General features: G+C 39.7%; 1 protein-coding gene across 3 annotated transcripts in view; it reads right to left on the reverse strand.

Annotated features, from left to right (window-relative positions):
- The window catches only part of crebbpa (CREB binding lysine acetyltransferase a), a 47,764-nt gene that overhangs the window by 34,860 nt on the left and 1,089 nt on the right, over nucleotides 1-11,815 (reverse strand). The window lies entirely within an intron of this gene.

Raw genomic sequence — 11,815 nt, forward strand, 5'->3', positions numbered from 1 at the left:
TGGGCTGCATCCTCCTGAGGCCGCATTTGTAGACCAATTACGTCACAGCGACGCGCCGAAGGCTGTCCAAATTCATAGACTCCTCCGAATGTAGTCGACAAATGCGTCCTCCTTTTCCCCGAATTTGAAGGATGGGTCGGGTGTGTCCTTCGTGGCCTACCATATCCCAGAATTCATAGCGCGGCCCAGCCAAACTCCAGTTTCCAGCAATGGCGGCCGCTACTAAGTTTTAAAATTACTCATACTAATCTTTCTGGGTCACAAAATAAACTTTTAACATATTTTCAGGCGAGAAAGTAGTTGTGTAAACATCAAATATCTGCTCGGTTTATCAAGATATCCCATATTTGCAAAAGTGCTTCGACGTTTTCAGAGGCGTCTGCTACCCACCAGCTCGACAGCTAGCCGGGAGCTCGAGGGTTACTGATGCAGCCGAGAACGGCACAACTCCCGGCACATCATTTTCAGATCACCGCGGAGTTTCGCTGCTCGGGTTAAACGTAATATATAAGTCACTTAGACAACCTAAAAATGTTATTGTTGGGCTTTTTTCAGTGTTTTGTTTGTTCGTGAGTAAATCGGTTTGGCTGAGATTAAAGTTATTAGATTAGATAAAATAAAACTTTATTAATCCCCCGGGTGGGTTCCTCCTTGGTTTTCACACAGCTGACTAAACGTCAAACAGAAAACTTATTAAACAGAAGTATGAGACAGTCGAGAATTTACACCAGTGTCTGGTTATATTTTAGATAGCAAGAAGCAGACGGCCGAGTTTATTAAACTCCACCGAGACAGCGGTGACGCTAATCAGAAGGCTAGACCGTCCAATTTCACGCCTTTAAATTTTAAAGGCGTGTTTGTGTGTGTGTTTATACAATTGCTATTATGTTTGCACTTTATGTGTAATGTTACTGACTGCAGAGATCAGTAAGATGTGTGTATTTTTTATTTATTAGTTTTATTTATTTAATATTATTTTTTAATTGAATGACTGTCTAGTAGTTCACAGATGTCGAAAAACTGAGTGTGGTAAAGCCACTGATTTTTTTTATGTATATTTCTGCAATCTGCACATTGTACCGACTTTCATTTTAATGTTTACACCAGGGTTCCTTGTCAGCACTTTATGCTCAGATGTTTGTAAGCTAAAAATAAACTATTGTGTATGTTCAAATATACTGTTGTGATTGAAGAAGTTAAATAAAAATGTCAGTCATCAATTCATGCATCACCTCATGTCATCATAACAGAGGTCTGTCTTCCAGGAAAGAACAGTTTAAAATTAATGTAATATAGTATTGGCCATACTATATGATGTATTGCTTGTCTTTGTTTAATAATACAGAAGACAAAGACCTTAAAAAATAATCGCATATCGCATCGCAATCGCAATATTGGGGCAAAAAAAAAAAAAAAAATCGCAATTAGATTATTTTCCATAATCGTTCAGCCCTAATAACTTCTGCTTAGCTTTCCGAGCTTCCCTCGGGTCCTCTTAATCAGTAGGCCCCCCAACCCCCGGGCCTCGGACCGGTACGTGAGTCGTTTGGTACCGGGCCGCGAGAGTTGAGGCTCAGGTGTGAAATGTAGTTTTCAGGGTTTTTATCGGTTTTCAGCGTTATTTTGTTATCGTTTTTATCGTTAACTCCATTTTCTTTGGTCTTTTCACGTGTGTTATGAATAAAAAAAAATTTCCGGTACCGGTACTAGTTTTATTTTGTTGTATTTATCCGCGACACCTTAAAGGCCGGTCCATGAAAATATTGTCGGGCATAAACCGGTCCGTGGCGCAAAAAAGGTTGGGGACCGCTGCTCTTAATTGTTGTGACACGTGTTCGAAATGCAGTGGTGCGCTCGATTTGCCACATGGAGCAGCGTGAGAGTAAAGCACGAGGGAGGGGCTAATAATCGGCTCAGTCATTTTTAATGATCGCTGAAAGCCCAGATCGTAATCGAGATTAAAATTCGATTGAGCAGCCCTACCAGCATGGTAATAAAACTTTGTAACCATTTTTGTCAGTTATAGTTTTCATTTTTATGAGAATTAGAGGCATTTGCTCATCAAATGATCAGAAAGGGGGGGGGGAACGTGATTTTTATCAAATAACAGATTCAATACATTTAGTTAATGGACTGTAGTCACCACCCAAAGGCTGAGCCATGAAAAATCCTGCTGTGTTTGAAAAAAGAAAAAAGGGCTCTTACTCCTCAGTTGACCCTTGGACTCAGTCCAAGTGTTCACAAACATTCTAATTATGAAATATTAATGAGCCAACATGCTAAATGCTGCTGCCTTGGCCTTGTCCCACTGTGGCCTTGTCCCTTGCAGTGCAAGACAAAATAAGCATAAAGCGTGATAAAGCATCGCTACTGGCTGACAAACACAGTGTGACAAGAGAATCCAGCAGCACTCGGGGTTCCTGCTGGGTGGCGTAGGAATATTTGTGTCACACCATCCAGAGCTGTGAGCATAATGGTGAGAGCTTAGGGAGCCACGATTTGTTTGAGAATTAGTGATTAAGATGGTGACAAAAGCACAGGAGCTGTGCATGCCTTACAGCTTTGAATCACCAAGAAGAATCAACTCTCTGGACAAACTGAAACAAGATCACTTTCCACAGCCTTGATCACGAGTTCACCTAACGGCACAAAATCACCAAAGAAACAAGCTTTGAACACTGCAGCTCTCCCGTTTTCATTTCCCCTCTGTAAGTGACATTAACTTGCCTATTCAGTACAACGTGCCTGACGAGAGTAGAAATATTACCTGAAATCTTATTTGGCTAACTTGTTTCTTCAAAAGCATGTTGTGGAGCGGTTTGTTGGTCTTCTGTAAAGAGTGGAGGACATAACTGGAATGTATGCAACTGACAATTTCTTCCACAAAAGCGCAAATTTACTGAATTTGTGCAACTGAAAGTAATGAAGCCAAGAAATGTCACTGTATGAAAGGCGCTGTTAAGCAAATCACTTTTCAGTATAAGACGAACAAGACCTTAATGCTACAGGACTGAGCACTGCTGCTGGATGTCTTCATTGAGATTCAGTCAGGATCCCGACTTTAATGAGGGCACTTGGCCTACACACTTCCCTGAGTAAACACAGGCTTGCAGATCTCCCTTGCTAGCTCGCTGTCTGTCCCTAGCATCAGGCACGCAGGTGCTCCATGTGGAGGAAGCTTGTTTGAGGCTGAAGGGACAATCCATCTTTTCCTCTCTCACTCCTCTCAGCCCATGCCATCTATCAGGCAGGCACATGGATGCTCTTCAAGCAGCTGTATTCACTTCAACTACATACGCTAAGGCCTGGCATTGCATTTTTCATTTCAAAATGGAAATCTAAACACACCGTAACCTTGCCCTTAAGCGTGTTGGCTGGATACCAAAAATGCAAAGCAATGTTTTGGTTGGGTATGGCCACATGCAGTCTGGGGAACCCCAACCGTAAGGAGGGGGGAAGGTGGGCATTAACCGTTTTAACATATGCACTGCAGCCCTGAAGTTTTCTTCAGACATAATCCATGGAGCTGTATGTAGGAATGTGAAAGTTTAAATCGGACCTTACAATAAAAGCTCCCTTGGACAGAGTCTGCATAAAGTTGAACCAGTGTGCGAATTGATGTGATAACCATCCGGAGAATTCTCATCGAAAAATTCACATGGGAACGTCGATTACATTTCACTTTCCATATCATTTCACTGTCTCAAAGGCAGAAGAAAAACATCCACAGGTAAAGAAGGGTCACTTACATGAGTGCAAATATGAACACAAAAACACGTAACTCGGGAAACAATGTGTGATTTACTCAAAAGTGGATACACACAAATCAGTGTGTCAACTTTTCACATAGTCGTTCATACACCCTCCCATAGCTGACTTTATCACTCTCTCCCCCGCCCCCCTTTGGCCACTGTCTTGAGGTGATGGCTATAAATATCTACAAAAGCAGCCCCAGCAGTGATCCCGCCTGGAGATTTCTGTCATCTTGCCCTAAAGCCATGTGCGTCTGCTCTCAGAGGGACAGGTGCAACATTGCTACTGGCATTCTTTTAATTGTTGCTCAATATAATATGGTGGATAGCAAAACAAATCCACTTAATAGTGGAAAGGGACTCTTATTTTAGGTTTCCTTTCTGCAGTAATAAATCCTCCAAGAAAGTATGCCATTGCAACAGTTGGAAAGAACAGCAGAGGAAAATTACTTCACTGAGTAAATAAATACTGATTGTGGCCAGAGACACTCAAAAAAAAATAGTCAAGAAAAGTTACAGACCTTCAGTTTAAAACATTTTTAAATCCAACAAGACTACTTCTATTACAGACAATAGTTAAACTGCAATAGCTTTGTTTACAGTCCACCTTGAGAGCCTGTGCCAAATCAAAAACAGAAAATATGAAAATAACTGTTTGCTGAATTTAGTACTCAGTAGTGGTGCAACAGATCACGGTTGATCCGTAATCTGAACCAATCCCACTCCACGGTTCGGCACGCACGTGATCCAAAGATTTGAAAAAGAAGGGGAAAAAAAGTATATGTATGGTGCGCGTGGTCAGTTTGTCAAGCGATAGTTATGGCCAGCGATAGTTATGGCCAGCGATAGTTATGGCCAGCGATAGTTATGGCCAGCGATAGTTATGGCCAGCGATAGTTATGGCCAGCGATAGTTATGGCCAGCGATAGTTATGGCCAGCGATAGTTATGGCCAGCGCTAGCGGTCCAAGTGGAGGAGCAGAGGAGTTTGCGGCATTTAAGCAGCCCTTTGTTCCCCAATCCGACCGGGCTAAAGCTATTTCAAAAGCTACTGGGGTGTTTAGCTGCAGACGGGAGGCCGTATTCCGTTGTGCAAAACAAGGGGTTTAAACTATGATGAACGTGCTTGAGCCACGCTATGATATCCCGTTGCGCGTCCACTTCAGTGACGAGATCGTACCCAGGCATGCATGAGCAGGAAAAGTTTAAAGTTATGGCTGAACTGTCCTACGCATCTTTTGTTGCTCAACTAAAAACGGGTGGACCTCCAGGTCAACGGAAAGCTACGTGACCGTGACCGCTCATTATATCACAGCGGAGTGGTAGATATAAAGCCCTGTACTGCCCTATATTGCACCTTAATTTGTTTTTATATAATTGCGTGGAATGAGTCTTGAGTTGAATGTTTTTAATAGGTAAAAAATACTTAAAAAGTTAATAAGTAAATGTTAAAATTTTGTCTTTTTTGCTGATCCGAAAATTGGTCCGATCCGTGAGTTAAAACTGTGATCCGATCCGAACCGTGAGATTTTTGATCCGTTGCACCACTAGTACTCAGCCATATCAGAATTGTCATTTAAAGCAAAATCTGATGTGTCTTTCCTCCTTTGTATGAAAATGTGCTGGTAGCTGAAATCACCAGTTCTACATTGAAGGCAAGCACAAACATACTGAGAAAAGTAAAAAACAGCAGAGTACAGCCAAGACGATTTTAAGAGTAATAATGACACTTCATTTTATTAAATCAAATGCATTAACTAGCTAGCAAGTTATCCCAAGAGGCAGTAGCAATAAGTGTGCATGCAACTAGTCAACCAGACTTTTAATGTTGCTTCCCTTGCCAAATGGTGCCAGAAAAACTCTGAAATATATCATTTTATTTTTTGGCTTTTTAATATAGAGCGGCAGGTGATGATTGGTCAATGCTGAACTTCTATCTAAAGCACACTCAGCTTTGTCTCTGGTAGGGAGTGAATGTGGATCTGTAACAGGAAGACTTCTCTTCCCTCCCCATTTTAACAAATACCATCATCTCATCTATGGTGAACAGACCCTTTTTTTTTTTTTTTTTTTTTTTTTTTTTTAAACAGACTAATTTAGCAACAGCAGTTAAGATCCATTTACACCTGCATGGAATCTGCAACTGGATACATGACATCTGACCCACAGGTTTGTTTCCTCTAGGCGGGTTGCTTTGGGGGAGATTTGATGACAACAGGGGAAACCAAGTTTTTGAAGTCTGCACCCAGTTTAGAAATGCATTCTCATTATTTCGTTTGTGGTTGCAACATGATCCAGTGATCTGTACTGTTTGTGTTCCTCATCGCATTAACACAGCTACATTCTTTAGTTTGGCTTGCTTGAATCAGCAAGAAGAGATGGTATTGTTCACCTTTAAACTTTGTGGATTTTGTTTTTCTTAAGAAAATACAACCAGAAACATCATCCATTGGTAAAATTATAGTCATGTGGAGCTCCTCAAGTACTCCTACTTCCTCTTGGGGATTTAGTTTAGTTTTCTAGGTTTTCTGCAAACACAAAACACATACTGAGCTTCAGTCTAACTCTTCTCTACCTCATGAAGCTAAAGTTGTTCCAAGTATAATGAGCAAAAATAGAACAGTCAAATGGTCTGTTTAAGCTTAAATACAAGCACAGACATGAGAAATGAGTGGCGTTTAAAATACCATGTCGCCCATTTTTTTGATGCTTATTAAGTCAGCTAAAAGCAGTAGGTTGGTGGTAATAAGTCCCTTCATCTGCCTTTAACCATTTTGCTGATCCTCGCCATCTTTCTCTCATGATTTCTCTGGTTGCCCCAAGGCACAGGCATAAATGCCTCAATCAGTGGCTGCATTGCAAGCTTACCGCCTGTCCTTTTAGATATTAGAAGTGCCATTTGGAGTGAGCAAGAAACTGGACGTCTGGGGGTTGGGAGGTCCCTGACAAATCTTTGACTGACAACTGAAACAGAACTAAGACGCAAACGAGTACCAAATACTAATTTTTCTTAGGTTTCAGCGCAAATTTCAGGTTTTCTAACCTAAGACAGACACAGATATCCTGAGGCCCAACCTACCTACATATTTATAGAGAGAATGTGAGAGAATCCACAGGGCACAGTTAAAAAATTCAAACATGGTGACTATGAATCTTAAACAATGAAATTAAAAAAAAAAAACCAAAAAAAAAAAAACCCTGCTCTTTCATTAAAAATAGTCAAAAGATTAGATCACATAAAGTGCATGCAAAACCACATTTTTTTGTGAATAAAAGGGGTAGAAGAGGAGGATAACAGATGGCCTTAATAGAAAGACAGGGGCTCATGTTTGTTCTGCCCCACCAATTTGAGAAAAAACAAAAACAAAAAAAAAAAAAAAAAAACACAACTCCCCAAGTGCACAAAAAACTTGACTACTCGTAATGTTCTACCTCTCACTGAACTGCAAAAATGTTTTTCTTTATTAAAACCATTTTTAACTCATTTGTCTTTCTGACCTGTTATCTGCTGTGAAACAAAACTAAATCATACCATGCGATACTCTGGTCTTGTTTCCTTACCAGCTGCCGTTATTGAGGGTGTGGATAATGCCAATACAAATACCATTACTAATTCTGCTTATAGGCTGGACTTTTCATCTTAGCCAGTTTTTTGCATGAGAGAGAGAGAAAGAAAAAAAAAAAAAAAAAAAAAAAAAAAAGACTACTACCATTCATCTTAGGTGTGGAAAAGCCTCATCACCATAACTGTGACATAATTTTACACTGTATGACAGAAAACATGCCAGCGGTGATTAAACACACACACACACACACACACACACACACACACACACACACACACACACACAGCGTCATATAATTGCAATTAAGTGAACAATTTGGAATCTGATCTCAGCTGGAACTGGTTCTCAATTCCCATTGCTACAAAGGTTTAAATAGGACTGCTCACGCATACAGACATCACAAAGAGAACAACAACGTATGTTAATGCTTTCATTTCGTTTTAAAATTTGGCTATTTTTCTCATACAAAAAGCCAGGCTATATGTTAGGAAAAGGGAAAGAGGAAAGGCCAAATGTTAGGGCAGATGGGTGCTGCATATAAAGCTCCAGGCATGACTGTCATCAAAGAGGGAAAGCCAGCTCTTTATCTGCAGTAATTTACAGCTGATGTTACTGCTGCCCTGCGCTGTCCCATGGGGGTCCATTGAGTCCCAACTGCAACTGGCAAAAAGTATAAAGAGGGGGTGTGGCAGGTTTATTGATGGATTGCAGACATGTGGTGGCTCTGTCATGTGTGATAGCTCTTGTAATTTATAATCACTGATGTTGTGACTGCCATTGTTCCTGAAAGGTCTTCTTGAAGACTTGACAAAATCAAACACAATGAGGCACATGTGCAAATGACAGACACAGGAAAACTATTTTTTCTGGCTACATGCAGACTGTGAGGCTGGGCTTAAAGTCAGCAAATAATAAATACCACAAATTTAGTAAGCCATACACCTTTTTTGGCAGTTTATATATGTAATGCCTTTAATGACAGTGTAAACAAATGTAGAATCAAAAGTAAACATACTTTTGTTGCTCAATGAGTATTTCCGCTTTGAACAAATCCCTATCATAGGAAATTTAAAATATCTTTTGCACTAGGGCTGTGCGATATGACCAAAATCTCATATGTCGATATAAAACATTTATCATCCCAACAACGATACATATCACAAAAATTTTACATTTTCTGTAAATTCTGTGAATTTCGGGCAACTCGACTTGCATGAAGTGCATGAAGTTGAACCAGCCGCAATTTTCTTTGGGAGTATTTATTACACAGTGTGCTGCGGGGAAAAGCCTGTTCTAAGGTTTATTTTTTTTAAGCACCTGACGGCTCTTTTTAGCTTCTCGTCCGTAAACACTCTGCATACTATTTCACGTGATTCAGTTTATTTTGAAAAATCTCAACAGGATCTTCAGCTTTATTGTGAAAGGTTTATGTGGAAAATAAACAAGCGGACGGTGGAGACACACGATGGTTTTACCGTCGTTGTTGCTAACGGCAATGCATAAAAACAGTCGCTTGTCCGTCCGTAGTGTGGTTATATTAAATAGAAGAAAAAAGAGAGAACTTTAAGAATTTCTACAGTGACCATCAAAACGATGAAAACAATATTGCCGAAAACAGTTTATTTTGCAACACCACGAAACAAACGATAGCGTAATATGAAATGATAGGCGTTTTCATATTGTCATCCGATATATATCGTTATATTGAACCTATTCTGCACTGTATATGGTTCTAAACTACTGTGATTATTGTTACTTGTGTTAGCAGCAGAAATGTGCAGCACTACTCAATGGCTAGACGGCATTTAACCCAGCTAATATTTCTGGAGCCAACTAGCAGTAGTAACCACATTTCAACATCTGTAGTCACACATGTCCCAACTTTAAACATTGCTGTCCTAGGTCTCGTTTCCCTAATCCACAGCCGGAAAAAAGAGCAACCGTGAGAGTAAAGCCAACACAAAAGTGCCTTGATTCTTTTTAATGGTTAGCAGGGACACCCCAAACTTGCAAAAGACGTCCACTTATATATGGCAGAAGAGAAAAAGGAAATCCCATGGCTTTCTTTCCCAGTGAACATACATTAGTGATCATTTTAAGGGCTCAGTCACTTCATTGTGTAAATTATGGTCACTCTAAGAGTCAGAAAGAAGGATTATCCAGGACATGCCCATTAGTTAGCAACTTATCAATCACATAGATTGACAGTTAAACTCGCTCCTTGCAAGCCAAGTCTGGTCTCGAAAACGCTAAAGGTGGTCAAAACAAAAATGCTCCGCTCAAGGCTTAACAGCAGCACTTCACTAACAGAGGGCCAACAGCTACCCTTAATAGCATCTACACTAAAAACAGCTTTCTTTTGTTTTCAAGACGTTAATGTGCCACACGCTGTAAACGATACAGTTGAAAAACACATTAGTTTAATGTTTCTTTTCTGGGCTCTAAAGTTTCAGTTCTTGGTTAAAAAGCAAACATACAAGACACCAGCTAAACAAATAGGACTTTTTACATCGGAACCTAATGTGCCTCGATTACAGCAAAAATCATAATAAAGATGACTTTGATTAATACAGTAAGCCAGAGTTTCTACCCACATCAAAAAGATTTTGGATGCAGTGTATTTTCACAGAAGCCTTTCATATGTTTAAAATTAAAAAAATAAATAAAATCAAAACAATGGGTAAAGGGAGCAGAAAGGACACATGGGAGTCTGATAATACATTTTACGTCCAGACTAATGGGTATTTTTGACTGTAAAGCCTGTAAATTTGTGGAAAATCCCCAGGGGATGTTTGGAAGTGCAATTGTTGCACAGAAAACAGACCAGATGAAGGACCTTGAGTGATACAGTGACAAAAGTAACTGCTAATGATCATTCAACAAGTTCACCAATGGAAACAATGAGATTTTTAACTACTCTAGAGAGATCTGGTTAACGCTGGACTCCAGCTAAAATGTCACTGTGGCGTGAAGTGAACCAAACAGCAAAAATATGCACTATAAATGAAAGGTCTGTGCTTGATGTACAGCACACAGGAGAAAGATAAGAGAGAGAGCTTTGCAGTCAAAATTAGTTTTATCCCTAACACTTTGTTTTCACTGAAATACAAAAACTGGAATTGAAATTATACTTGGTTAATTGCTGAGCCGTAGCTTAACTCTAATTGGGGGTGCTTCTGCAGGTAAAGCATACATTACTTTCCAATTATGGTGAAAATATGAAATCAACTCATTTTTGTATCTTCATACCAGGAGCAGCATTTTCCCATCACAGAAACAGCGAGCGCTGCAGAAATGCAGTTCAGCTACTCCACTTTTGCCACACAGTACAGCAGATGAGTTAAGAGTGCTGCAATAACTCAGGTTTTCACTGAGGGCTCACAAACCACCTCAACAAAAACAAGCAGGGACAATCTACCAGGTGAAAGAAAAAAGACATGTTACTCAAGGGATTTTTTTAAGTCTCCAGATGACTTTATAATTTCAGCTATAAAGTTTGGAAGAACAAGTCAAAAAGTTGATTTAAAATAAGCACTAGTCTTGTTTTATAATACAAATGAACTTTTTAAGGGCCAAGTGGGAACTTGCATCCCCAATCTTTGCTTTCCAATTACAAGAAATATGACAGACATTTCCTAATCACTCAGATTCCAATACTCAGAGCACACATACAGATTTCTATCTTGCATTTCTACACGTTTATTTTCAGCAGGGCACACGTCTGCTGAGATGTGTGACGTTATAACCCTATCTGCACTCTCTGCAAGAATTCAGTGAGTTAAAGGAAAATAGCACCATCGAGACTGAGTGTGGCTATGTAGGCTTGCTCAGGGATAGATGGAGTGGCCATTGAGACTAGGTTTTTGGGTTGTTGTTTTTTTGCCTATTAACACTTCGTTTTATAGCCACAAGCTGAACCAAGTGGGCACTACTAAATGTTAACATTTACCGTTTTCTCTGACTGGTGATTACACACACCAAAAATCGTACCTGAAATAAATGGAAATAGATGCAAACATTGTCAGACTTAGAATTTACAGGTGTACAAACATTGGCATTAAGTCGTATGTGATTTGTGATTTTGAAGACAATATTAATTAAGCTAATTAGGGCCTAGGTTACCTCTGTGAGTCTATCACGCCATGTGTACCTGCTGTTAATGCAGTATCAGGCTACCACAAAAGATACCACTTTGCACCTGATTCGAGAAATAATTATTATTTTAGTCTTTTGATTTTTAAACTATGACCCATCAAATTCTCTTTACTAACGAAAGCGTTACAGTAGACCAATGCAAAGCTAATGCAACACCTCTGAAGATAACAAAAGTTACAGTTATTGTAGCCATGACCATTTTAGACGCTCAAGTTAGTTATTCTGCTGATCGTATTGTGTTAAGGTTTGCTGCAGAAGTTAAGGAGAGTGTACCAAAAGACTGGCATTAGCGTATTAAGGGTAGGTGCAGTAAATGCTCACCTCAGAATGAAACCACAACACT

This window comes from Mchenga conophoros, linkage group LG6 (assembly GCF_057382185.1).
Source record: "Mchenga conophoros isolate Kocher_MC1m ecotype Shallow Benthic linkage group LG6, M_conophoros_male_GT1.1, whole genome shotgun sequence".
Classification (NCBI taxonomy): domain Eukaryota; kingdom Metazoa; phylum Chordata; class Actinopteri; order Cichliformes; family Cichlidae; genus Mchenga; species Mchenga conophoros.